Here is a 27,088-nt window from a genome sequence, read left to right as displayed (position 1 = left end):
GTGATAAAAGGAAAAGAAACCCTATGTAATACCGTACCGCCAGTTTTAATTTTGAAAAAAAAAAAAAACAAAACGTGAAAAATTGGGGAAAAAGCAAAAACCCGTTTTAACCCGTGTTTGACCGTCGTTTAACCGTTTTTTGGTTGATTTCCGTTGTTCAAAGGTTTCAGGTACAAACGGAACGGATCATTCAAAAATCCGTCTAGACGGCCGTCTGGCCCGTTTTTTACAACCCTGCAGAAGCATCACTATTTCTTTAAAAAAAACAAACAACTCTCAATTCGTCTCTATTGCTTCTGTATTGCTCCGCACTCAATTTCGTCTCCAAGTCCCTATTTATGTGGAACATATGCATCCGAATTTTTTTTAAGATAAACTACAAACATATTGATGTACTTAACTTGGACAGAATAAATGAACTATCTTAACATACATATGTAACATAATGAATTCCGTAAAACGAACCTATACTTACTTAAGAACACAATATTTATATTTTTAATAAAATTAATAATAATAATAATAATAATAATAATAATAATAATAATAATAATAATAATAATAATAATATAATAATAATAATAACAATAATAATAATAATAATAAAGTTTGCTTAATAATTAAATATTTATATTTTTATTAATAATGACATCATCATGAATGTCTTAGAATTTTTCTTTTTATTTTTGAATTATTTTTAACCTTGAAAATTGTTTTTTTATGACATCATCAAGTTAGGAATTTAATAGATACTATAGATAACACGGCCACACTAAACGAGAGATATAATGTCGTCCAAAAGTAAAGGCAAACTACCGGTAGTTGTGTCTGGTAAAAGCAACATACATCATGCAAGTACCGAGATTACACTTTACGGTGCATCCTATAATTGCAATACCCAATCCGTCCAATCTGCATAAAAATCCACAAATCGAAAAACACAAAACTGTAGTTAAAAGTTGATATCACACAGGAAGTTTCTTAAATATACATGCTACCTTGAGTGATGTCAGGAACTAAATTATCCTAAAATGTTCTAGTGAGTGACTAACATACTTATTCTCTAAACATTATTTTGGACCACATTCACCAGTTAATAGAATCCTAATCCAATGAATGAATGCAAAAAAAATTGATCATGCTAAATGCTTTAATTTCATAATGAATTATGAGGTGTCCAGTAAAATTCTCCTAGTAGCAATAAAATTGAAATTGCTTGTAACAAACTTATGGTCATTTTAACAACAGTATAGTATACAACATAAAAACTCTTACGTGGTCTACGAGGCTTCTTTTTTGTTTGCTCAGCAGCCTCTGATTCTACTGATACATTTTTTGCATTTGTCGGTAAAGAATTACGTTGAGGCTCTTCTACCACTGCAGAGAATGTACAAGAATATAAGAATAGGTATATGCAATCTACATGCCAGTATATTTTAGTAATACCGAGACTGCAAGATCCAACATATATGACAAAGCAATATAATTGGCCATGTAACACAACTGGAAATCTAATGAAGGGATATTTAACTTCTGTAGACGTGTGGCTAATAATGCCTACATTATATCAAAAGTTCCATGATGTTGGCGTCCAACAAGCCTAAAACATAGATATAGTATAAAGAAAGGAATTTCTAAGCGCAGAATACCAATTAACTTCAACAAATGTTAAGAATAGTATCACATTTCCCTTATACTACCCACTTGATGGCATGAAGATGGTGACTATTACCACTTGCCAGGTTTCACACCCTTTCATAAGCACCAATTATCCTGATAAAGATGTGTTTGATAACTAAATGGATAAATTTCCTTCAATTGAAATTCTCAAATAATTAGGTAGCAGTCTGGTTCGTTGAGAGAAACTTTAACCATTATTAAGAATCATTTGAAAGGTGAAGCAAGAAGTCTAAATCAATAAGTGACTGCACCTTTTAATGGTTCGGTTCATTAATGTTAAGCAAACAATCCTTAATATGGTTAGCAGGTCTATTGATTTGTGCTTTCAAAGGATTTACCTACCCAGTGGACTGCTATGTGGTTACATTTTCTAAGTGCTGTATAGAACTTTTCCACTATGCTCAGATGCTAGTTCTCGTCTGTTATATGTAAAGAAAATAGATATTCCTGTTAAGTGAAGAAGTAAACAATCACACACCTTCATGCTTATTCCTACATTAAAAACTATAAGCAACGTACAACGAATTACCATGGAAGAACATCTTAAATCCGAAAGTGGCAATACATATCGAGAACAATGTAGCAAATGATAACAACCAAAACAGCAATCTCCTCCGCCCTGACCTCCTGCTTCGACGAACAGTCCGTAATCCATACTCGATATTATGATCGGAAACTTTACTCATATCTGAACCAACCACACCTCCCCTCCTCTCCGGTAACATTTCAGGATCCCCTAAACCTAACCTACTGCCGGTTCATCTGCAATGCATCACCATTATTCTTCAAATTCAACACATCTTTAAACATATCATGCATCAAATAACATTACACTAACTACAAAATAAACAGACACATTCAAATAGCAAAGTGATTCACCTAAGCTTACATGCTAGAAATAACATTATCAATTTTTACATATTCATTAGATCTATTGAGAAACCATACATCACTTAACATTACATTGTATATACACATTACATTATATTATATTATATATACACATTCAAATAGAAACATAATTTACATAAAAGTAACAATCTACGAGTTAATTATCATTAGTCTTCTAATTCAAAACATTTATAGCCATATCATACATCGAATTAATCATAATAACTTAACTACGAAGTAACCAGATACAGAATTTATTTATATTTATATAATATAATATACAATATACCAAAATAAAGTTATAGAGGAGTTATTCCGTACAGAAAATGGACCGGATCTTGTTTCAGAGCCCTAATTTTGGTTTTTGCGAGTCGATTTGTGGTTTTAATAATAATAAAGGGAAAGGGAATTAGAGATTTAAATTAGACGAGTGGAATAATCGAGAGGAAAATGGGAGAATTGTCGTTCAATGTCGGTCGTATGTGGAAGCAAGATGTAGTTAGTAGATGAAAGCGCCTTTTCCGTAAAACACTGTTCAAATTGTAAACTACTCCGTACTTCTTTTAGCAACTACTTTTCTCATCCATATTATGACAAAAGTACAACATGGGTCCCTCTGGTATGTTAAAAAATATAATTGGAGTCCAAAACAATTCTTTTGATACGGGAAATCGTTGTGGTATACAGATGTTTCACTAGAAGTCCATTTTACTAACGAACGTTAAACATTCTGTTAAGTTTTCCCATATGCTGTGCACATGATAGCAGAACTGTCATTTTCTCATTTCTTCTTTAACTAGTTGTTTACCCTCGCTTCGCGCCGGGGGTTCGGTTTTTAATGTATTTTATTACGTTTAGTTTAACGATGATGTCGTTGAAGCGCAACTCGAGTCGAACTAAAAGGCATAACCCGTCAAAGATTTAAATGTTATTTTAAATTAACAATATAGGTGCATCTCTGCGGGTGGAGAAAAATATAAAGGAAACCAAAAAAGAAAAAAGAAAAAAAAAATTGTTACAACGGGTAGAGAAAAATATAAAGGAAACAATCGGTACTATTCATATTTTTTGCCTAGTAGATATTTGCTGCTGCTAATTATAAAGAAACCATCGGTACTATTTATATTTTTTGCCTAGTAGATATTTGCTGCGGGTGAAGAAAAATATAAAGGACACAAAAAAAATGGGGAAAAAAACTGTTACAAAAAAAAATGCTACAGTACCGTGAATAGTACAATTCACCGCGTTTCGCTATGGAATTGTCGACTTTTAAAAATTTAACGCAAAATCAACGTGTATGAAAAGTACCCCAAATATTTAGCTTTTTTTAAAAAAGCGTCCGTTTTGCGTATAGCTAGTGACATTGTGTTCCTAAAATTATTTCGAGTTTAACGATGGTGTCGGAAAAATTTAACTCGTTGCGAGCGAGAAGATATGACCCGTTGAATATTTGGGTGGAGTTTATTTAAGATTTTTTATGAAAATGGTTATTTGACACTTTACCCCCCTGTTTGGGGGGTCGATTTGAATTTTTCTAAAAAGTTTGGGGGGCTTTGTTGAAAAATGAAAGTTAGTTAAAGTTTTAAAAAAAGGTGAAAAGTCGAAAATATCCCTGGTTACTATTCATAACTTTTGGCTATCAGTTAATATGTAAATTCTTTGTTTCCTTCATTTTCCTTGTTCATCTTCAAAAACTTTCCTTTTGTTACCTTGTTCATCTTCAAAACCTTGATTCGAGATCCAAAAACTTAATCTAACGCATCTAATTCATCTATAAAAACCACTGTTGCAAAACATCTCGCCTTGAGCCGTTGCGACGGTTTGGTGACTAGCCCGTCCCGTCTCGAAGAAAACTGTCTAATATGACTGTCAGCAGTCAAAATTCGGGTCAAAGTTGAAAAAAAAATTAGGTCAAAGTCTCTCAAAATTCGGAAAAGCCCGAAATTCGGCAAAATCGGTCAAATTTGTCGCATTTTAATTTGAATTTTCTGTATTATATTAACGGTAATAGTGATTCTGGGTACAAATTAGTCAATTAAAATTTTTGGCTTTATATATTTACACATATATACATTTATATACTTATGTATTTAAAAGTCAACTTTGATCAACGTCCGTCTCGACCTCGTCTCGAACTTCTCGACCTTTTTAGGACCTGATCGTCTCGACCCCGTCTTACGTCTTTTGAAACCTTGATAAAAAAAATTACTACTACAAATCAACATCAAAAAATATAGACAAACAACCAAGTTCATGCTTGGATGAATCCTCAGTGGCCGATTTTTTTCACCATGTATGATTTGTTGACTTAGATCTACTCGAGTACTCGTGGTCTATCCATTATGTGTCGAATATTGTGATGGCCCGTCCAAATCCATTTGGACGAATACATCATTCATCGATTTCACAGTGAGGTACTGACCTCTACATGGTACGTTTTGTAAACATTGCATTCTTTTGAAAAGACACACCATAATTGAATATCAATTTCCAAGGTTTTTGACGTTTGATGATTTCTACATATAGACAATCACCGTAATTAATAGTTTACAATACTACATCCGTTGATAATGCAGTCAAAATAAGATACATGGTGATGATTTTGTGAATGCAATATAGTGACCCGAACTTTTCCATGATTATATATTAAATGAAAACTATTCTTTTACATGATTGAATGTTTCCAACATGTTAAGCAATCAAACTTGTTAAGACTTGATTAATTGAAATAGGTTTCATATAGACAATTGACCACCCAAATTGACCGGCGATTCACGAACGTTACAAATTCGTAAAAACTACATGATGTTATATATAGACATATATATGGTTAACATGAAATTATGATAAGTAAGTATATCACTAGGTATATTAACAATGAGTGATATACATAAAAATGAGTTTATTGAATTAAGAAACTCGAAACGATATATATAACGATTATCATTATAACAACGTCTTACTAAATACATATGAATCATATTAAGATATTGATACACTATGTTTAAATATGATAAATGATAAGTAAACATATCATTAAGTGTATTAACAATGAACTACATATGTAAGAACAAGACTACTAACGTAAGGATTTCGAAACGAGACATATATGTTAGGACCCCGAAGTTGTATAGTGTTAATGTGAAATAAGCTTAAATGAAGGTTCCTTAGAAGAGGGCTATATAAGGAACCTAAGTAGTCCTAATTAGATAGCCATTGCATTGTAACCGAGTTCTAGAAGCTGTGGAATGTAATTTTACTTATTCTCTCTAATATCGAGTCTCATTCTCATATACCGAATCTCTCTTTATCTTATCATTTCTCTCAATCTCAACATGATCTGACCTATCATTTGGTATCAGAGCTTCCAGAAAGTGATTCTACATCACTATATCGATCCAGAGATTGTAGAATACAGAATCTGAATACTCTCGGTATTTTGCATCACATTCGGTATTATCGAATTTGATAATCTGACGTTCAGATTCTTGTGATAAGTTCAGCGAAGGTGCATTAGGTCTTTTAGAAAGAGTTTCGATCATCATTACAGCTTTTTAACTTCAACTATGGAGAATCAAGTTGATTTTTAGAGTTTGTTGCTAAAACTCTCGGTATTGCTTAATTCAAGCTTGATTCTGGATTTTTGTGAAGATTTAAGGATTCAGTTGTGTTCGTGAGGTGTTAAATCATATTTCTGACGGTTCAATTTCTTCAATTCATCAAGTTTTGAAGATTTGATCAACACTCGGTATCGTAACTGTCATACCGAGTCTGCTTCATTACTTAAATTCATCTTAAGTGTTGCAGATTGTGGTGTGATTGTGATTCTATCACATTCGGTTTGATTATACGCAGCTAATTGGTGTGGTTTGAGAAAGGATTCTGTCATATTTCTAAGTTTTAAACTTAGACTCGGTATTATCAACTGCTACAGTTGACATTCGGTATCCTATACTTTCGGTATCTTTGATATTTTGTGTGATACTAACTTGTTTCCTTGTGCAGCAAGGTTACAGAATCTAATTCAAAAGGATTGAATTGAGTTTGAACTTTAAATTCATACAGAATCTGACTACCGAGTCAGATACAGAATCTGAGTTTCTGTATCACTTAATCCATTGTTTTAAGTGGTTACAGGCTACAATTCTTGTGATTACCAAATCTATACTGAATCTGGGTGTGTCACTTGTATTTCTGATCAGTTTCTTATACAGAATCTGATACACAGAATCTTTACCGAATCTGCTACAGTACCGAATCTGATACAGAATCTGACATTCTGATCAGATTGTTGTGATTTTTCATCTTAGATTTGTGTAATACAGAATCTTTACTGAATCTACCTCATTTTCAAGATGTCTACTCAAGATACTTTGATCATTGGATCAGATTCCCGTCCTCCAGTGTTGTTTGATGGCAAGTACACTCAGTGGCTTCACCGTATCACTCAGTACATAGACTATAAGGGTGAGAAAGCAAAGTACATTTGGGCTTCACTGAGAGATGGTCCAGTTGTTGATTATCATCCGGATACTGGTATGCCAATTCCAGTCTATGAACTTTCTGGTGATAAGCGTGAGAGAGCTCAGGGTGACATAGAGGCAAAGAATATTGTTATGCAAGCTATCCCGTATGAATTGTCTGAAAATGTTGATAGCAACACAACAGCAAAAGATATATGGGATGAGATCAAACGACAGCAAGAAGGTTATGACATGTCAGACGTTACTAAATTGAATAAGGCTCTGGGATTCTATGAAGATTTCAAGCAGGAAACTGATGAACCACTCAAGGATACCTATCGTCGTTTCAATGGTGTTCTCAATGAGTTGAAAAGGTGCAAGATCATAAAAGTAAATGCTGAAGTCAACATGAAGTTTCTCAAAAAGCTCAATGTTGATTGGCTTCCTTATGGAACCATTGTTCGATCTACTAAAGAGATTGACAAGTTGACTATTCATGAGCTTGTTGGAGTTCTTATGCATTACCAACCTGAAGTGTCTAAACTTCAAGAAGGAAGGAAAGAGTCTTCTCCGGGCGATCCACTTGCCCTAATTGCCAAAAAGAGGAGCAAATCGTTTACGTCTTCCAAAATCTTGTCCAAGAAAGTGCTTGTTGAAGAATCAACTGATTCAGAAGATTTGAATCTTTCTGATATTGATGATTCTCACCTTGAATTAGTCAAGATGGCAGCCATGTTCACAAAAGCCTTGAACAAACACAAGTTTAAAGGCAAATCAAGCAATCAACGCAAAAACTCGTCATCTTCCTCGTACTACAAGAAAGCTGATCAATCTAAACAACAACGTGCTGATGATTCCAAGAATGAAGATTCAATTTGTTTCAATTGTGGCAAAGCTGGTCATTACTCTCGTGAGTGCAAGATGCCTAAGAAGAAGGACGCAGCTTACTACAAGAAGAAAATGTTGATGGCTAAGATTGTGGAAACTGGGGGAGAGCTAAAACCGGTTAATGATACTTGGTTTAACTGGACTGACGATTCAGATTCAGAGGTGGAACATGCAAATGTTTGCAAGGTGACAAAGCTCATCAAAGCTAAGGAAGCAATGGAGAATTCTGACTCAACATCCGATGATGATGAGGTACAATCAACTGAAATCTCACCTGATTTTATAAAAATGCAAAATGACTTGATGAAGAATCTGGTCTCAGTGTCAAAAGAAGTCTGATAAGGCTAAAAAGGAACATATATTTCATAGCAATATCCCTCCTAAATAATAGGTTTTCATATGTAATTGTATTATATTTTCATTGTAATTGTTTAAATAAATAAGTGCGAAGACAAAAGGCGAAAACGAAGATTTGAAGACACAAACGTCCAAAAAGCTCAAATGTTCAAGATACAATTCAAAAGGTTCAATTTATTGATGAAAAACGTCTAAAAATGACAAGAGTACAAGTTACAAAACGTAAAGTACAAGATATTAAATTGTACGCAAGGACGTTCGAAAATCCGGAACCGGGACATGAGTCAATTATCAACGCCCGACGCAACGGACCAAAAATTACAAGTCAACTATGCACAAGAATATAATATAATATTTAAATAATTATATAAATTATTTATATATTATATATATTTAAAAATTATGTCGACAAGCTATGAGACAAATGATCCTGAGCTAGATTTTCAAACTCCACGACTCGCGGAGTTTGAAGGCTAAAAACTCCACGACTCGCGGAGCTGTCAGAAATCAAAACTCCTATAAAAGGTCACGAATTCTGCGAGTAAAAATAACATAATAATAATAATACTCCCTAGTATAATATAAATAAATATATATAATATATATATATATATATATATATATATATATATATATATATATATATATATATATATATATAATATAGATTAGTGTTATATTAGATTAGTTCGGGTTATGTAAAGGTTATTTTACGGGTTTTAAAGTCGGAGCTCTGTCCGTGTAACACTACGAGATAAATAATCAATGTAAGCTATGTTCTCCTTTTTAAATTAATGTCTCGTACTTAAGTTATTATTATGCTTATTTAAGACGAAGTAATCATGATGTTGGGCTAAAAATATTAAAATTGGGTAATTGGGCTTTGTACCATAATTGGGGTTTGGACAAAAGAACGACACTTGTGGAAATTAGACTATGGGCTATTAATGGGCTTTATATTTGTTTAACTAAATGATAGTTTGTTAATTTTAATATAAAGATTTACAATTGGATGTACCTATAAATAACCATATACACTCGATCGGACACGATGGGCGGGGTATTTATATGTACGAATAATCGTTCATTTAACCGGACACGGGAATGGATTAATAGTCTATGGAATTATTAAAACAGGGGTGAAATTATGTACAAGGACACTTGGCATAATTGATAACAAAGTATTAAAACCTTGTTACAGTTTAAGTCCCCAATTAGTTGGAATATTTGACTTCAGGTATAAGAATAAATTGACGAGGACACTCGCACTTTAAATTTATGACCAATGGACTGTTATGGACAAAAACCAGACGGACATATTAAATAATCCAGGACAAAGGACAATTAACCCATGGGCATAAAACTAAAATCAACACGTCAAACATCATGATTACGGAAGTTTAAATAAGCATAATATATTTTATTTCATTTTTCCTCGTACTTTTATTTATTGTCATTTTAATTATTGTTATTTATTTTATATTGTTATTTAAATATCGTCATTTACTATACGCTTCGTTTAAAATATAAATCGACAAACCGGTCATTAAACGGTAAACCCCCTTTTATATATTATTATATATAATTATATATATTTTGTACAAATATAGTTGTTTAAAAATATAGTGTGCAATAAGCCCGCTCCCTGTGGAACGAACCGGACTTACTAAAAACTATACTACTCTACGATTAGGTACACTGCCTATAGTGTTGTAGCAAGGTTTAGGTATATCCCATTTGTAAATAAATAATTAAAACTTGTGTAATATTTCGTCGTATTTCGTATTTAAATTAATACTATTTAAATACTATTTCGTATTTAAATTAATACTATTTCGTATTTAAATTAATACTATTGCAGGCTTAAAACTCCACGACTCGCGGAGCCACCCTGACAGGCGCACCCAGGAACCCTACTTCGCATTAATTACGGATTATATTAATTATTATTATTTTTTAAAACCCTAAATTAGTTTAATTAATTTGTTATCTAGTTTTAGTTTTAATTAATTAGTTTTAATTAATTATATTTAGTTTTATTATATATAAAAATTAATACTTTTATAAAATAAATATAAAAATAATATTTTTATAAAAATAAGTAATTTTATCACTTTTTATTTTTATATTTTGTATCCTTTTATTTAGTGTAATCGTAATATTTTTATCGTTCGTAGTTAGTTTTAAATTTAGTTTTGCCGTAGATTATTTTTATTTTTAGATTTTTAGACTTTGCCGTAAAATCCCTTAAGTACTATTTCTTTAGACTAAGATTTAGGTGCTTTAGAATTTTGCGACGATTTTAAAATTTTAGTGCCTTTTAAGTCACGACGCGCTACTTTCTTATTTTTATTTCTCGATATTTTTCGACGCGCTTCTTTTTCTTTCTTATTTTTCGACACGCTAGTTTTTAGGACTTAGAAATTTTCTCTATTTCTTCTCTAAAATTTCAAAACAAAAAATTATTTTAAGCGGTTAAATTGATAGACATCCAAATTTTCTGCTTCGTAGTAATAGTTGGATTTGTTAGTAGCTGAGTTGTGAGCTTCCGATTTAAAGGGTTCTGGCTCCCTGCTGCATCTATTGGCTATTCGAAACGTGGGCAAAAGCAGAAAAGTCTATTAATTGGACAACTTATATAAGTTTTTCTATTTTTATAACTAATAGGATAATTAAAATTTGGTAATAAGCGCATTATGAAAAGTCTCGAAGATATTTTGGAAATTCTTTATGAAATACAAAATCAATACTCTCAACCGAGTGTTGATGACAATTCGATCAGTCAATCTTGGATCACGAACGACGAAACAATAACTGGTTGTGAAATCTGTGGAGATTATCACTCAACATGGGAATGTTATTATTACTTTCCTATGGAAAATTACGCACCCACGGAACCTGAATGGAATGATTATGAAGAATACAATTCAAATTGGGATTATTTCCAAGAATATTTCCAAACTCAACAACCAGTAGACGAGAAAAATTACGTGTCTGAAAATTTATTAGACAATATGAAAATCAAACTCAAAGAACTCAATGCTCAAAATGAACAAATGAGAGAGTTTGTAAACCGGCAAGCTGAAACTCTATCAGACTACACACCTATTGATCTGAGGAGTATTGTACAAGAAAATCTCATATCATCGAATTTTGATGAATTCGATAGCTCCGAAATCACCAACTATCCCGATGATACTTTTTATTTAGTCTTACCAATTTCACAACATAATGACACATTAGCCTCTACCGACGAAATCATCAATCCATCAATGGATGATGAAGAAGAAGTAAGGGTGACAAATTGGTACTCTTGGAAAAATGATAACGTTGAAAATTTTATCCCCGAGGCCAAACCGAACTTCACCATTACACAACCTTCCAACCCAATATTCTCAATAGACGAGTCATCTACCGAAAATGAACTACGAGCTGTAATAGATAATGACACCTCGGATTTCACCCAATTGGGTAATAGAGGTGAAAACTTTGATCCCGAGAATAAACGGAAGGAAATGTTAGGAATTGTCCACCCTATAGAAATATGTATGTCGGTGTATATCGATCCATTTGACCAAGAACCAGAAAAGAGACATATACATTTACTAAAAGCTACATTTAAAAAAGAATTAGGTAGTGACGATCGGGTGGGTCTAAACTTTAAACCCATTGATATAATATATACCACCCGAGATGTAAATAACTGGCTCACTATTTTAATTCGTGGAACTTATTCTACCGACTTCACATGTCGTCAGCTAAGTGTGGGGAAGTCTAACCCCACTTAACGTTAAATTAGGGGTTCGGGTTAGTGCATAACTCGTTAATAAACATGCATAATAAGTTAGGGTAAAAGACGCATTTTCAAAGATTAGCAAACAGTCCTGAAAAGCAACCGTTTTTGAAGAAAAACATGTGTGATAAAACAATAAAAGGAATGAACGATGAGGCGCGCCATTTATCATTCGACGAGCTTTGTAAGTACAAACTAGGTATTCTTAATCACTTTTCTACACTAATCACCCTCATGAATTTATAATTATAGTCTGATTTCATGCAAATGAGGGCATTGCATGATCTAAAGTGTGGGGAAGGGTTATAAATTCTCTCGGGTTTATACTTGGTTTATTTGCCAAATTTTGTGAAAATTTGAAAAATTTTCAACTAAATGAATTCAAAATCATGTTTATACATATTTATGAACGATGAAAACTAGGTGTTAATACCGAAATTATCGTTACCTCGGAAAGGACATAAATTGAGAAACACCCTAAAACGCTTGAATTCATTTAAAATGGAATAAAGGAGAATAAAAAGGCAAAGAAAGAAACTAAGTGTGAGGAGAATGTACCTAGTTATTCAATTAAAAACTATCTAGCACATGTTTCTGTAAAGTTATTGCAGGTGCTTTTGTTTTGGACTAAATTAACTATTTTACCCGATGAAAGAAAAGAAAAGATGGATCTATTAAAAGGAAGTAAAGTCTTCCGAAAAAGAAACGCGCTTCTTGATTTAGGTCAGGAAGTTGTCGTCCAGACCAGCTGTAGGTTGACGAAAAATCTAGAAAAGTCATCACTAAAATTAGCAGGAAATCCACGGACCTCAGCATCAAACAGGGTCGCCAAGTGGTCAGACTTATCCTAACCATGAGAGGATCTGTCTCGTAAAATGGGGAGGACGCCGTGCAAATTAGCTTGATAAGACTAATGAATCAGACTCCCAGAAAGGATAATCTCCTTTTAAAGATTAAAAATCAGCTTTTAAGACTGATATTACTCAATCCTTGAGATTGACTTTAAAGATTGAGAATTACAAACTCATGGAATTCAATGATATCTAAACTCGAGCTTGAACGAGAAAATATTTTGATCAAAATTAAAACCGATTTGTTTTCTGAAAACCTATTTTCAATGCGTTCATTACCATTGAACGTAAAATCCTAGGAATTCACCTAGAATTCATTAGGTCACCTGAACCAAATCGGGTGTCAACCGTAAGAACGGTGGTTACATAGCATGGTCGAAGACAGGACCTTGTGCCAGACCGAAAAATTATAAGGGTGAGCTTTACTATTGCTCCTACAAAGGATAGTAATTGCGTCCGACACGTTATAGACCATAATCAAAAGCATGTCACGGGACATTGCCTTAACAGTTGCTTGTTCATCGCTTTCCTTTACAACCGGACGGTAGTTTGCCGAAAGGTAATATACGGGACAAGTAAACTGGACGTGTTGCTTTCCTAATACAAGGTTAGCAAGTGGGTAACACAAAATCACAAGTGTTGAGCTAAAATTTTCAAATCTGAAACCCACAAAACCCACAAAAATATTTTGCAACACCGGTGAAGGGTTATTCCGGAAAACTTGTCTAGGGTAAAAGCTAGATTGAATTTTCAAAAGATCAAATGTTTTCATAAAGATCCAATTTCCTAACGGATCTAAATTTTCATAGTCATGTGGGACTGTAAACCGCCTTTCAAATGTGCACTTTGCTTTGGAAACCGAAAGTAAATCGGCTATTTGATTGCAAGTGTCGTTGACCTAAACCCGAGGCAACTGTGGATGACACACCCACTTTTAACCATGGTTCTATCGTTACTATCATTGTTTATACCACCATATCAAAATCACTGATGTACAAAGTGTGATGAATAAAAAAGTGATTCATGTATGTTTTTATTTCAAGTTCTGTATTGCTTGAGGACAAGCAACGCTCATGTGTGGGGATGTTTGATAAGGCTAAAAAGGAACATATATTTCATAGCAATATCCCTCCTAAATAATAGGTTTTCATATGTAATTGTATTATATTTTCATTGTAATTGTTTAAATAAATAAGTGCGAAGACAAAAGGCGAAAACGAAGATTTGAAGACACAAACGTCCAAAAAGCTCAAATGTTCAAGATACAATTCAAAAGGTTCAATTTATTGATGAAAAACGTCTAAAAATGACAAGAGTACAAGTTACAAAACATAAAGTACAAGATATTAAATTGTACGCAAGGACGTTCGAAAATCCGGAACCGGGACATGAGTCAATTATCAACGCCCGACGCAACGGACCAAAAATTACAAGTCAACTATGCACAAGAATATAATATAATATTTAAATAATTATATAAATTATTTATATATTATATATATTTAAAAATTATGTCGACAAGCTATGAGACAAATGATCCTGAGCTGGATTTTCAAACTCCACGACTCGCGGAGTTTGAAGGCTAAAAACTCCACGACTCGCGGAGCTGTCAGAAATCAAAACTCCTATAAAAGGTCACGAATTCTACGAGTAAAAATAACATAATAATAATAATACTCCCTAGTATAATATAAATAAATATATATATATAATATATATATATATATATATATATATATATATATATATATATATATATATATAAAATATAGATTAGTGTTATATTAGATTAGTTCGGGTTATGTAAAGGTTATTTTACGGGTTTTAAAGTCAGAGCTCTGTCCGTGTAACACTACGCGATAAATAATCAATGTAAGCTATGTTCTCCTTTTTAAATTAATGTCTCGTACTTAAGTTATTATTATGCTTATTTAAGACGAAGTAATCATGATGTTGGGCTAAAAATATTAAAATTGGGTAATTGGGCTTTGTACCATAATTGGGGTTTGGACAAAAGAACGACACTTGTGGAAATTAGACTATGGGCTATTAATGGGCTTTATATTTGTTTAACTAAATGATAGTTTGTTAATTTTAATATAAAGATTTACAATTGGATGTACCTATAAATAACCATATACACTCGATCGGACACGATGGGCGGGGTATTTATATGTACGAATAATCGTTCATTTAACCGGACACGGGAATGGATTAATAGTCTATGGAATTATTAAAACAGGGGTGAAATTATGTACAAGGACACTTGGCATAATTGATAACAAAGTATTAAAACCTTGTTACAGTTTAAGTCCCCAATTAGTTGGAATATTTGACTTCAGGTATAAGAATAAATTGACGAGGACACTCGCACTTTAAATTTATGACCAATGGACTGTTATGGACAAAAACCAGACGGACATATTAAATAATCCAGGACAAAGGACAATTAACCCATGGGCATAAAACTAAAATCAACACGTCAAACATCATGATTACGGAAGTTTAAATAAGCATAATATATTTTATTTCATTTTTCCTCGTACTTTTATTTATTGTCATTTTAATTATTGTTATTTATTTTATATTGTTATTTAAATATCGTCATTTACTATACGCTTCGTTTAAAATATAAATCGACAAACCGGTCATTAAACGGTAAACCCCCTTTTATATATTATTATATATAATTATATATATTTTGTACAAATATAGTTGTTTAAAAATATAGTGTGCAATAAGCCCGCTCCCTGTGGAACGAACCGGACTTACTAAAAACTACACTACTCTACGATTAGGTACACTGCCTATAGTGTTGTAGCAAGGTTTAGGTATATCCCATTTATAAATAAATAATTAAAACTTGTGTAATATTTCGTCGTATTTCGTATTTAAATTAATACTATTTCGTACACCTCGCACGACATCAAAGTCAAAGGCTTAAAATCTGAAAACAATGTTTTAAAAGATAAAATCAAAATGAATGAGACCAGACCTTCCTCATCCAAATTGCAAACGGATGTGCAACGATTGACTCTCCAACTCAACTCTACGGAAACTGAGTTGGAAGATCTGAAAAAGACAATTCATCCGATTAAAGTTGAAAGAACTGATTATTGTTTAAAATCGGAACGACTTGCAGAAAAAGTTCAATTTTTAGAAAAAGATCTTTCTGATTTGAAAAACCAACATGAACCCACACTTTCAAAACTAAACAAGAAAATCGTTCAATTGGAAAACACCATAATTGAAAAGAACACTGAAATTTCTTTATTGTCAAAAGAATCTTTTCAAATGAAAGCACAACTTGCTCAATATAAGGAAAAACTCTATCGAACAGAGAAATCCAAAGCTATCATGGATATGGAACTTTCAAAACAAACGATTTTCATGAATAGACCAAAAACGATTCATGGTGAAAAGTGGGGGTTGGGTTATGAAGATCTGAAAATTTTGGAAGATGCTTCCAAAAAGATTCCAGGATTATGTCATTCTGATTATTTTCAAGCCGGTTTACCATCGCATTTTGTACATGCTTCTGATGCTGATTTTGATGATATTATTATGAATCGTAAATCTAGGGAATACCATCAAATTAGCTTAATGTATGAAAAAATCAATGCTAAGATAGGTAAATCGAATCCTGATTTCTTGAAAAATCTTGTTGAAACTGAAAAGAACATGCAACGTGAAGATTATGTGCCTAAGCGTAGACTGGTTTATATCCCAACACTCATGCTAGAGAAATACATTTTAATGCTAGAGAATGAAGTGTTTAACAAACCTAGTTCTAGCATTACTGCAATAGATGAGGTGTTTGATGAACCAATTTTTGATGTGAAACCAATTCTACCAACTTTACCTGCATGTCCAGATGATGTTTTCCGTGAAGACCTAGCACATGAACTAACTGTCTTCTTTGAGACAGATTCTCTAGGTCAAAATTCTTTAGATGAAAAAGTAGAACCTCAGGATGAACCGAACATTGAACCTTTGATAGATTTTGAAAGTCAACTTGATCCTTTGCATGATTATTACTTGCATTTGCCTTCTGTACGTGATTTGAATCGTATACTAGCTCAACTTGAACAGGAGAATATTGACTTGCAACTTAAATGCCAATCATTAGAAAAAATGCTTGCTTTGTGTGATAAATTGCCTTCACTGCCTAAGAAAGAATGTACTTATGCTTTTAAGGAGGGTGAAGTGATAGTTTCTACTGAAGAATTATGTCTTGAGATTAAAAGCTTAAAACAAAAGATAATTCAACTGAAACAGGCTAACACACTTAAGCAAACGTCTAATGTTGCAACCAATGTGCTTGAATGTACTGGTGGGATTACTAAGAAGGGGAAGGGAACAATAGCATCTAAGGATGTAAAACCCATTACTATTCTTAAAAATCCTCTACGTTCTCAATTTGGCAATCATGGTTCGAAAGTTGTTTCTACAACTCAGTATATTGTTAAAAAGGTTCATTCTCCAAATGGTTCTGTGTTAACTGAAAAGATTCCTTTGATTCCTATGACAAAAACTTCAAAAGCGAGTCTTTTAAAGAAATCAGTTAAGTCCACAACACACACAAGTTCTAAACCTGATTTAAGTGAGTATGATGCAAAAGAACGTACAATCAAATTGGAAATTCTGCAAAATCAGTCATCTCATGTGTCAACTGAAAAGTTTGGACGTCTAACTAAGAAAGGTGTTTTTCGTGTCACAGGTCATAATCCAAACTTGAATTACAAATCTGTATGGGTTCCTAAGTCCACGACTAAGAAATTAGCAACCAAACCAAAGCAATCTGCTAGTCGGCCTAGGAAATCATCTCATATTTTTCAATTTTCGTCTGTGAACAAAACATCTACTTGGAATAAATTGTGTGTTAAGACTTCTGATAACGATGTAAAGATTGATATTGCGTATGATGCTTCATGTAATGTGGTTTTAAATGATGCTTTATTGTCTAAACTGCATGATGCTTTACGTGATTATTTCATCATTGATCCAAAGTTTGTTGTTAATCCAAAGTTTATTGCTGGTACTAACCGAAAAGGACCCAAGAAACTTTGGGTACCTAAACTCTAGGAAATTCACATTTACAGGGTTTTGACGTCTGTGTTTGGTATATCGATTCCGGTTGTTCTCGACACATGACGAGCGATAAATCCTTGCTTGTCAACTTCATTGACAAATTCCTAGGAACGGTTACATTCGGAAACGATGAGATTGCAGCAATAACGGGTTACGGAGATTTTGTGCAAAATGGCATAACAATCAAACGGGTTTCATATGTTGAGGGTTTGGGGTGCAATTTATTTAGTGTGAGCCAATTCTGCGATGGAGATCTCAAAGTTTTGTTTGAACGTCGACAATGCTCGGTGCAATCCACCGAAGGGAATGATCTTCTTGTTTTTAAACGTTGTGCTTCACTATATACTATTGACCTTAATGATGCACCATCATATGCAACCATGTGTTTGGCCACTTGTTCTACCAAAGAAAATTCATGGTTATTGCATCATCGGATGTCACACCTGAATTACAAGGGTATCAATTGACTAGTCTCTAAAGATTTAGTTGATGGTATTCCAACCTTTCAATATGATAAGCATCATGTGTGTCCATCATGTGCGATGGGTAAGCTGAAACGGACTAATCATCCGCTTAGGCAAAACCCCAGTACTTCATCGTCTTTGCAATTATTGCATATGGACTTATGTGGACCCATGTGTATTTCTAGCCTCGGTGGCAAGAAACATGTGCTTGTCATTATTGATGACTATACCCAGTTTACATGGATTTTTCTTTTGCGAACTAAGTCAGAAACCCCCGCCATTATCATTGAGTTCATTAAAAAGATTCAACGCTCTTTTAACAAACATGTTAAGAACATCAGAACTGATAATGGGACGGAATTTAAGAATGACCCGCTTGATAGTTATTTGAAAGACCAAGGCATTGAACATCAGTTCTTTGCTGCTCGGACCCCCCCAACAAAATGGAGTAGTCGAACGACGTAATCGTACGTTGTGCGAAGCAGCACGAACGATGCTTGCCTACTCTAAATTACCTCCAAAAATGTGGGGGGAGGCCATTTCAACTGCATGCTATACCCAAAATTGTTGTATTGTAAACAAACGTTTTGATAAAACTCCATATGAGTTATTATATGGTAGACGCCGGAATGTCAAATATTTCCGTATTTTTGGTTGTATATGCTATGTGCTTAACGATTTTGACAGCCTCAGAAAGTTTGATCCTCATGGCGATCAGGCCATATTTCTTGGTTATTCCTCGAACAAAGTTGCTTATCGTGTTTATCATAAGCGGACAAAGATGATTAAAGAGAGCATTAACGTCAAGTTCGATGAATTTTCGGGAATGGCTTTTGAACAACTCAGTTCAAAACCCGATCCTAACCCGGCTACTACTTCTTCCGCGCAAAACTCAATTTTCTCGAAGAAGGGTGTTCCTACGGTTACATCAGAGGAACTGGATATCTTGTTTGATAGTCTTTATACTCCTCAACGGGATTCAAATGTTCAAGCCGTACCGGTTACACCATCACAGTCAACTACTGTGGAGACTCTTCAAAGTCTTTTAGATGAAGATTCAACACCAACTGATTCACCTGTTGCTTCTTCATCCTCCCTCCAACCTCCTGTTACTGATAATCTTGAACAAGATCAAGATTCATCATTTGATACAACTCCAGCTGTTTCTCCAGATACTCTATTGAATTCATTAGATAATGTTACATCAGATCAAGCAGATCAAGGCTCAACGTCAACAACGGTTGATGTTTCGATGGATACAATTGATGTACAACCTCTTCCACACACCTGATGGACTAAAAGTCATCCAATAGATCTTATTATTGGTGACGCATCTGCTCCAGTTTCAACTCGAAGGGCTAATCAGAATATGTGTCTATTCACAGCCTTTCTTAGTAAGATTGAACCAACAACGGTTGCTCAAGCTTTACTAGATCCATACTGGGTAGTTGCAATGCAAGACGAGATCAATCAATTTGAACGATTGAAAGTATGGCGATTAGTTCCAAGACCAACGGGTCAACGACCAATAGGGGTTAAGTGGATTTTCAAGAACAAGAAGGATTCTGATGGAATTGTGGTTCGAAATAAGGCACGTCTTGTGGCCAAAGGATATCGACAACAAGAGGGCATTGATTATGACGAAACGTTTGCTCCGGTTGCTAGGATTGAGGCAATTTTTCTTTTCCTTGCATTTGCTTCTCATATGAAGTTCACGGTGTTTCAAATGGATATCAAAACTGCTTTTCTGAATGGTTATCTTCAAGAGGAAGTCTATGTTGATCAACCAGAAGGCTTTGTCGATCCCATTCATCCAAACCACGTTTACTACTTGGAGAAAGCTTTATACGGTCTGAAGCAAGCACCGCATGCATGGTACGAGACCTTAACAAAGTATTTGCTGGACAATGGCTTCTCTCGTGGAACGATTGATACAATGCTATTCATCCGTAAAAACCACGGTCACATTCTCTTGGTTCAAATTTACGTTGATGACATTATTTTTGGTTCCACGTCCCCGGCCTTATGCAAAGAATTTGGTGACCTTATGGCCAGCAAATTCGAAATGAGCATGCTTGACCAGTTAACTTTATTCTTGGGGTTACAAGTAAAACAATTACCAAATGGGATTTTTATCAGTCAAACAAAGTATATCAATGATATGCTAAAATGTTTTAAAATGACTGCTTTAAAACCAATGACAACCCCAATGAGGACTTTACTGGATGCTGATACTAATGGGGAACCCTTTGATATTACGCTTTATCGAAGCATGGTTGGTTCTTTAATGTATCTGACTGCAAGTCGACCAGACATTACACTTGCCGTAAATGTCTGTGCCAGCTTTCAGTCAAACCCTAAGGAATCTCACTCCAAAGCGGTTGTTAGGATTTTTCAATACCTTAAAGGTACACCTAACCTTGGGATCTGGTATCCTCATGGATCCGATTTCAATCTCACTGCTTATACTGATGCGGATCATGGTGGTTGCCATGTTGATAGAAAGAGCACATCTGGATCAATTCAGATGTTTGGGAATAGGCTAGTTGGTTGGTCATCCAAAAAGCAGAACTGTGTGTCTTTATCAACAGCTGAGTCTGAGTACATTGCTGCAGCTCACTGTTGTTCACAAGTTTTGTGGATGCAAACTCAACTCTTGGACTATGGCTTTAAGATTTTTAAGACCCCGATCTATTGTGATTCACAAAGTGCTATTGCAATAACAAGCAACCCGGTTCAGCATTCTAAAACTAAACACATAGATATTCGTTATCATTTCATTAAGGACCATGTAGAGAAAGGGGATGTAGAGTTATACTTTGTGCCTACTAAAGTGCAATTAGCTGACATGTTCACTAAACCTTTAGATGAACTTAGGCTAAAATTCTTGATCAAAGAGATTGGCATGGTAGAGTATAGTGCTTGATATTCCTTAGATCTGTTGGGACTTATTTTTGGGATCTTGTGTTTAGGGGGAGTAGATACTTTCTAGGGGGAGTAACTAAGTTTCAGTGCTTTAGATAATTTTTCTTTAAGGGACTGCCTTTAGATTAATGATAACTTCCTATATATATTTGTTCAATGGTTACGCAAGGGGGAGGTAACTCATTGATGTCCTATTTCAAGGGGGAGTTAATTCATTTTCTTGGGAACATAATCAAAATGCTGATTTACTTTCTTGTATATCACATTTTGAGGGGGAGAAAAAGGGAGAAAATGAGAAAATTATTCAAAAATATTATTTTCAAAAGTGAATTCAAAATTTCTTTGTTTTTATCTGAAATAATTCACTATGGCTTGTATACATCTCAGTATGCAATCCGTGTCAACAATTGGTATCACTGAAGATTTGTACTTTGTATAAAATTTAAAGTTCTTTTAAGTACAAATCTTATTTTGAAAAATTCATAAAAAATTGGAAAAGATAAAATCCAAAAATATTTAAATTTTACTGAATAAATGCTATTTTTAGCATTTTACCGAGTCTGACAACCAACAGTACAGATTCGGTAAGTTCAAAGTTTTCAAAAATTGTCTCAGAATTGTTTTTCATGAAAAGATTGAAATGGATTTCAAGAGGAAAAATCAATTTGTCAAGATTTAGAGTTAAATTGTTAAAGTTTTGAAAAATTGGACTGTATTCTGTATATTAGGCCCATTCTGTAAAGCCTATTCGGTATTTTACCTTCAGTATCTATAAAAGGAGAGTTAAAGTCAAACATTACTCTCTTACTGTTATTAATTACCTACCGAGTCTGTTGATTATACCGAATCTGCCTAATTCTACCGAGTCCGTCATTCTGTTTCTTCAAATTCTTGGTAAATGTTCATTTTAATCAATGTTTAAGATATATAATTGTAGATCTGAGATAATTAAGTTTTTATCAACCAGAAAAGATAAAAATAACTGGATTATGACCTTTAATTTTTGAAATCTTGTTGATTATACCGAGTCTGAGTCGATTTCAATTAATCTTTGATTAAACTCAATTGATTTGGAAAATCAACATGAAATCTTGTCTAATCTGAGTTAAATTGACTGATCTATCATTTGACCGAGTCTGATTACATGTTTAATTACTTATTTGATGAATTCTGTATCTACCGAATGTGTTCTTATCCTGATACCGAGTTTGTTCATACAATTAACATGTTAATATGCTTGTAATTGAATGGTTAATTGATCATGGTTGTGAAATTACATGATATGTGATAGAATATGCATGTTTGAGTGACTTTCTGTTAATTTTTGAAGATACCGAATCTGGTTTTCTTTCTTGATACCGAGTCTGAAATTTGGTACCTTGAAATTTTCTGATTTTTATCTTTAAATACTTAACATGTTTATTCTATATCTTTCTGATATGAAAACTCAAGCTTATTTGGTTACAGAATCTAAAGTTTTCATAAATACCGAATCTGCTTGAATTGTGCTGAAATTGACTAAGTGTTGTTCTGATTCCTTATGTTATATAATTAACTTTGCATGATGATTTTGTACTAAGATGAATATCATATGAATGTCATGGTTGTCAATTATCTGTTCATATTTGGAATAAATGATTTTTATATCTTAGAAAAGTCATAAAAATTATAAAATTTGAAAAATATAAAAAGGATTTCAAAGGAAATTAGAATAGAGAAATGTACTTTATGATAACATTTTGTGGTCTTCTATTTCTTATGTATACAGCTAAATGGCGAATAATCACTTTATCAATTCTGAAACCAATATTCCCTGCAATTATTGGACTGCAATTCTAGAGAGGCATACTTTATGGCCTGCTCTGAGCTCCACAGTTAGTGTGCCAGAAACAGACTTGGATATTCTTAACAGATCAATCAGATTTGTGGAGGCCACACAACCAAATGCTACTAATCCACAGGGTGAACCAGCCAGATTTGAATTTAGGCTGAGGGGAGTATAAGGATTCAGGAGTATCACAAAAGCAGACTTCAGGAGGATATTCAGACTTCCTCTTGTACAGAATGCTCCTGATTTCCCTGCCACACAGCAGATGATGTCTTCAATCTTTGCTCTTGGATATGTTGGAGCAACTAATGTTCCACCTGCTAAGTTTCAAAAGAAGAATCTGCACTCCAGGTGGTATGTGATATTCTCAATCATCAACAGATGCTTGTTGATGACAAGAAGTGGATCTGATAGCTTAACTGTGCCGATGCTCAAACTTTTCTACTCATTCACAAGAGTAGAGAATCCTGATTATGTAGAAGTTATATGGGATTTGGTTCAGGCACAGGTTGAAAAGCCAAGGGGTGCTTATATCCCTTGCGAAAGGTTTTTCTGTATCTTTATCCATGATGCTATAAATGCTTGCAGAAATGCAAATATCTTTGTACCAGGTACACATGGATTACAGATGAAAAGGTTTGGAGAGCTGAAGATGAACACCCCTATGGTGTCTGATAATCAATTCACTGCACCGATTCCAAATTGGCTAGTGGGGCTAGCTACACCCCAGGATGTAAGAATGCGTTCTTATTTTCAGGTTGTAGGAATACCTCTTCCGAACCCGGTACAACAAGAACAAGTTGAACCTGCCGTGGTTCCAGCCCCAGAGGTTGTAGAGGAACCTGTAATTCAACCACCCGGGCCAGCTAATCCTCCACTTAGGGTGAACCTCAAACGATCTAGGGTAGCACACCAAGCTCAACCCGTGAGGATCAGGGAACCTAGTTCAACTAGGATTGAACCAACCCTTTCCACAACACCCGAAGTAAGCAGTGACACTTCAGCAACAGTATCTGAATCATCTCCTGAACATTCTCCTAAGAGAACTCGATACATGCCTGATGAGATGATTCAGACTCCGCCAACCCAACGAGTAACTAGATCTAGGACTTCGACACCCATCGTCCGCCAAACAGTTACTCCAACCATTGGTGATACGGACCAAGACCCAGAGCCAATTAGGTCACCCTCACCCATCTCCGTATCACATCCAAGAATAATAGTAAGCCCTACGCTAAATGAAGCGCAAGCTTCGGTAGGCAAGAGATCTAAACGGACAGATGGTAAAAAGACCACTAAGCCCATTCAATCTAAACATGACTTAAGAATTAATCCCACAAAGCAAGATGCTTCGGCATCTAAGGAAGTAAAGTCTTCCTCTGCAGTAAAGTCTGCGTTGACTCAATCGATTGAGGACACTCAATCATTGAAGTCCAGAACGGCCGAAGGGGAGCCGAAAAATCTTGAAAAGGCACCCTGCGTATCGGCTGGAAATCCTCCTGTGCCTCAACGTACAACAGGGTCTCGAGGTCCGGCTTATCTTGATGAGGAAGATCTGCCGCGTCCCATGGAAACGAGTCAACATGACAATCCTTCGGGATATTTATCAGACTTTCAGCAGACTGTTCCCTTGGTTCATGAAAGTGATCCATTGGTTCAAACCACTTCTCTTCCGGATTCTGAATCTCAGGGTCTGGAGGAAGAGTCTTTAACTGAAAGAGATGTGCCACCTCATGGTATATCAATGATTTCAGGAGTCGGGGATAGCAATATCTCTGCGAGAACTAAACAGACAGGTAGTTCTACTACTCTGTCAGAGTCCCATGAGACCAAAGTCATGGAGGCGGATGCTTCGAAAGAAACTTCGCCGGTGACAACTCCGGTTGTTACCCAACCTCCATCAGAAGGGGATATCACGAATTTGACTAGTAGTATGTATAGCCCTACATATAATAATAATACCGCACAATCATCCTTACCTGCCCTCACGGCAACTCAAACACTTCCACCGACATCGCCTTCAATAGTTGCTGCTGCTGGTGTTCCTATTGTTACTTTTCCACCATCACCCTCTCGTTTACCACATTTCTATGATGCTTTGGAGCAAGAATATTTCAGTCGTATGTTTTCTAGAGTCAATCTAGATGTTCTTCGATGCACTTCGCTTCAAGCATTGTTTCGTGCTCGTGTTCGATATCCACTTAATTCCTGCTCTTCTCCGTTGAGTCCTCACCGTGATGATGAACATGACGATTCTGATCCTCAGAATAGCCATGAGGGGGAGATAGGAGTAGATGGAGAATATCTAACGGTAAACATTTCAACTAAGGGTGGTGGTGTAAGGTCTTCATCAGCTTCACAAGCTCAACAAGTTCAGATGGAATCAGAAATGGTTACTACACATGATGAAATTGATGATAAGGAGCCTGAACAAGTTATAATTCCAATTGTTCATAATGAGGCTGATAGTAGACTGGTAGATGAGGATTTGAACTTGAGTGATTTCTATCTTGAAGAGATGGATGACGATGGATTTGTCATTCTAAGCAATTTATCATCAGTATCTTCAATTCCGGAAGATGTAGAGATTGTAGATGAAGAGAATCCTGAACCAGTAATAGAAAGTGATGATGAAATGGATTCTTCTGATGACGATGAAGACAATCTTTATGTTAATCCAAATGAAGATGAGATCTTTGATCATATTGAAGATGATGATGTTCGAAATGATGATGCAACAAATCCTACTGATCATTCATCAAATTCTACACCCTCATCGAGTTCAAATCCAACAAATGCTAATGAAAGTTCAACTTCTGGTACATCTACATCAAGTGAAACAGTGAATTCCAGATTCAAATACAACCATGGAATATTCTTTAAGAATCAGGAGCAAAGATTATTGTTGGGAGTAGAACATGATTTTATAACGTTACGAAACACATTCATCGAGGAAAATGCTTACAAGATATTCCGCATCAATGAATCACCAAGGAGTAAAAGGTTTACTTATATAGGTTCACGATTGCTTCCAGCAAGCGAAAGGAATTGGTATGAGTTTATGTGGAGGAAACATATCAACAAAGATGAAGATGATTTGTGGCTTCAAAGAAAATATCGTATTTCAGAAGTGTTGAATATTACTCGAGTCGGAGTAGAGATAAGCGAAAAGAAAGACGTCATTAGTCAGTTCCACGTTATCAGAGAAGATGAGAAAGAGTACAAGTTCACTGAAACAGATTTTCATAATCTAGATATGCTTGACATCATTCACATCTACAACTACCTTAGTATCATCACCATACGACCTTTTGCTAAGGCTCAAGCTTTGGAAGCTGTGAAAAGATACATGATGGAGACAATTGAACTGATGAGACGTGAAGATTTTCAAATAGGTCTCGAAGCAAAAAGGAAAAAGATTCAAATTACGTGTCCGAATCAATTTACAGAGGGACTGAAGGATATGAGGATGTTTCAAATGCAATTCGAACCCGAAGGGTTTGTTTTTGTAAATTCTCAAAAAGAAAAGGTGTTCATTCGTACTGAAGAGCTGAACAAATATTCAGATGGAACACTTAAGGCTGCACTGAAGTATTTTAAGATTCATCAAAGCAAGTTCCATGACATTGATATGATAATGGGTCTTGGAGAATTCATAAAGCATATAAGAGATCGTCTGAAACTCCGGGTTAGTACAAGACAGTTTGAGATACTTCGTGGATAGAGAAAGAGAAGATATTTCAAGGAAATGGATGAATATCCATTATATGAGGGAGATCCAAGAAAAGCGTGGGGTGTCTGGAAACCTTCTAAGCAAATTTCAGAAAATCAAGTAGAAGTTTCAAAACCAGATGGCA

At 34.7% G+C, this 27,088-nt stretch overlaps 1 pseudogene; it reads right to left on the bottom strand.

The window, feature by feature from the left end:
- Positions 1-2,448, bottom strand: part of LOC139842307 (probable hexosyltransferase MUCI70) — a 35,206-nt pseudogene extending 32,758 nt beyond the window's left edge.
- Positions 2,449-27,088: the final 24,640 nt, after the last annotated feature.

This window comes from Rutidosis leptorrhynchoides, chromosome 4, assembly GCF_046630445.1.
Source record: "Rutidosis leptorrhynchoides isolate AG116_Rl617_1_P2 chromosome 4, CSIRO_AGI_Rlap_v1, whole genome shotgun sequence".
Taxonomy (NCBI): Eukaryota; Viridiplantae; Streptophyta; class Magnoliopsida; order Asterales; family Asteraceae; genus Rutidosis; species Rutidosis leptorrhynchoides.
The sequence above is the reverse complement of the archived record's forward strand: the minus strand, read 5'-3'. Positions and strand labels throughout refer to the sequence as shown.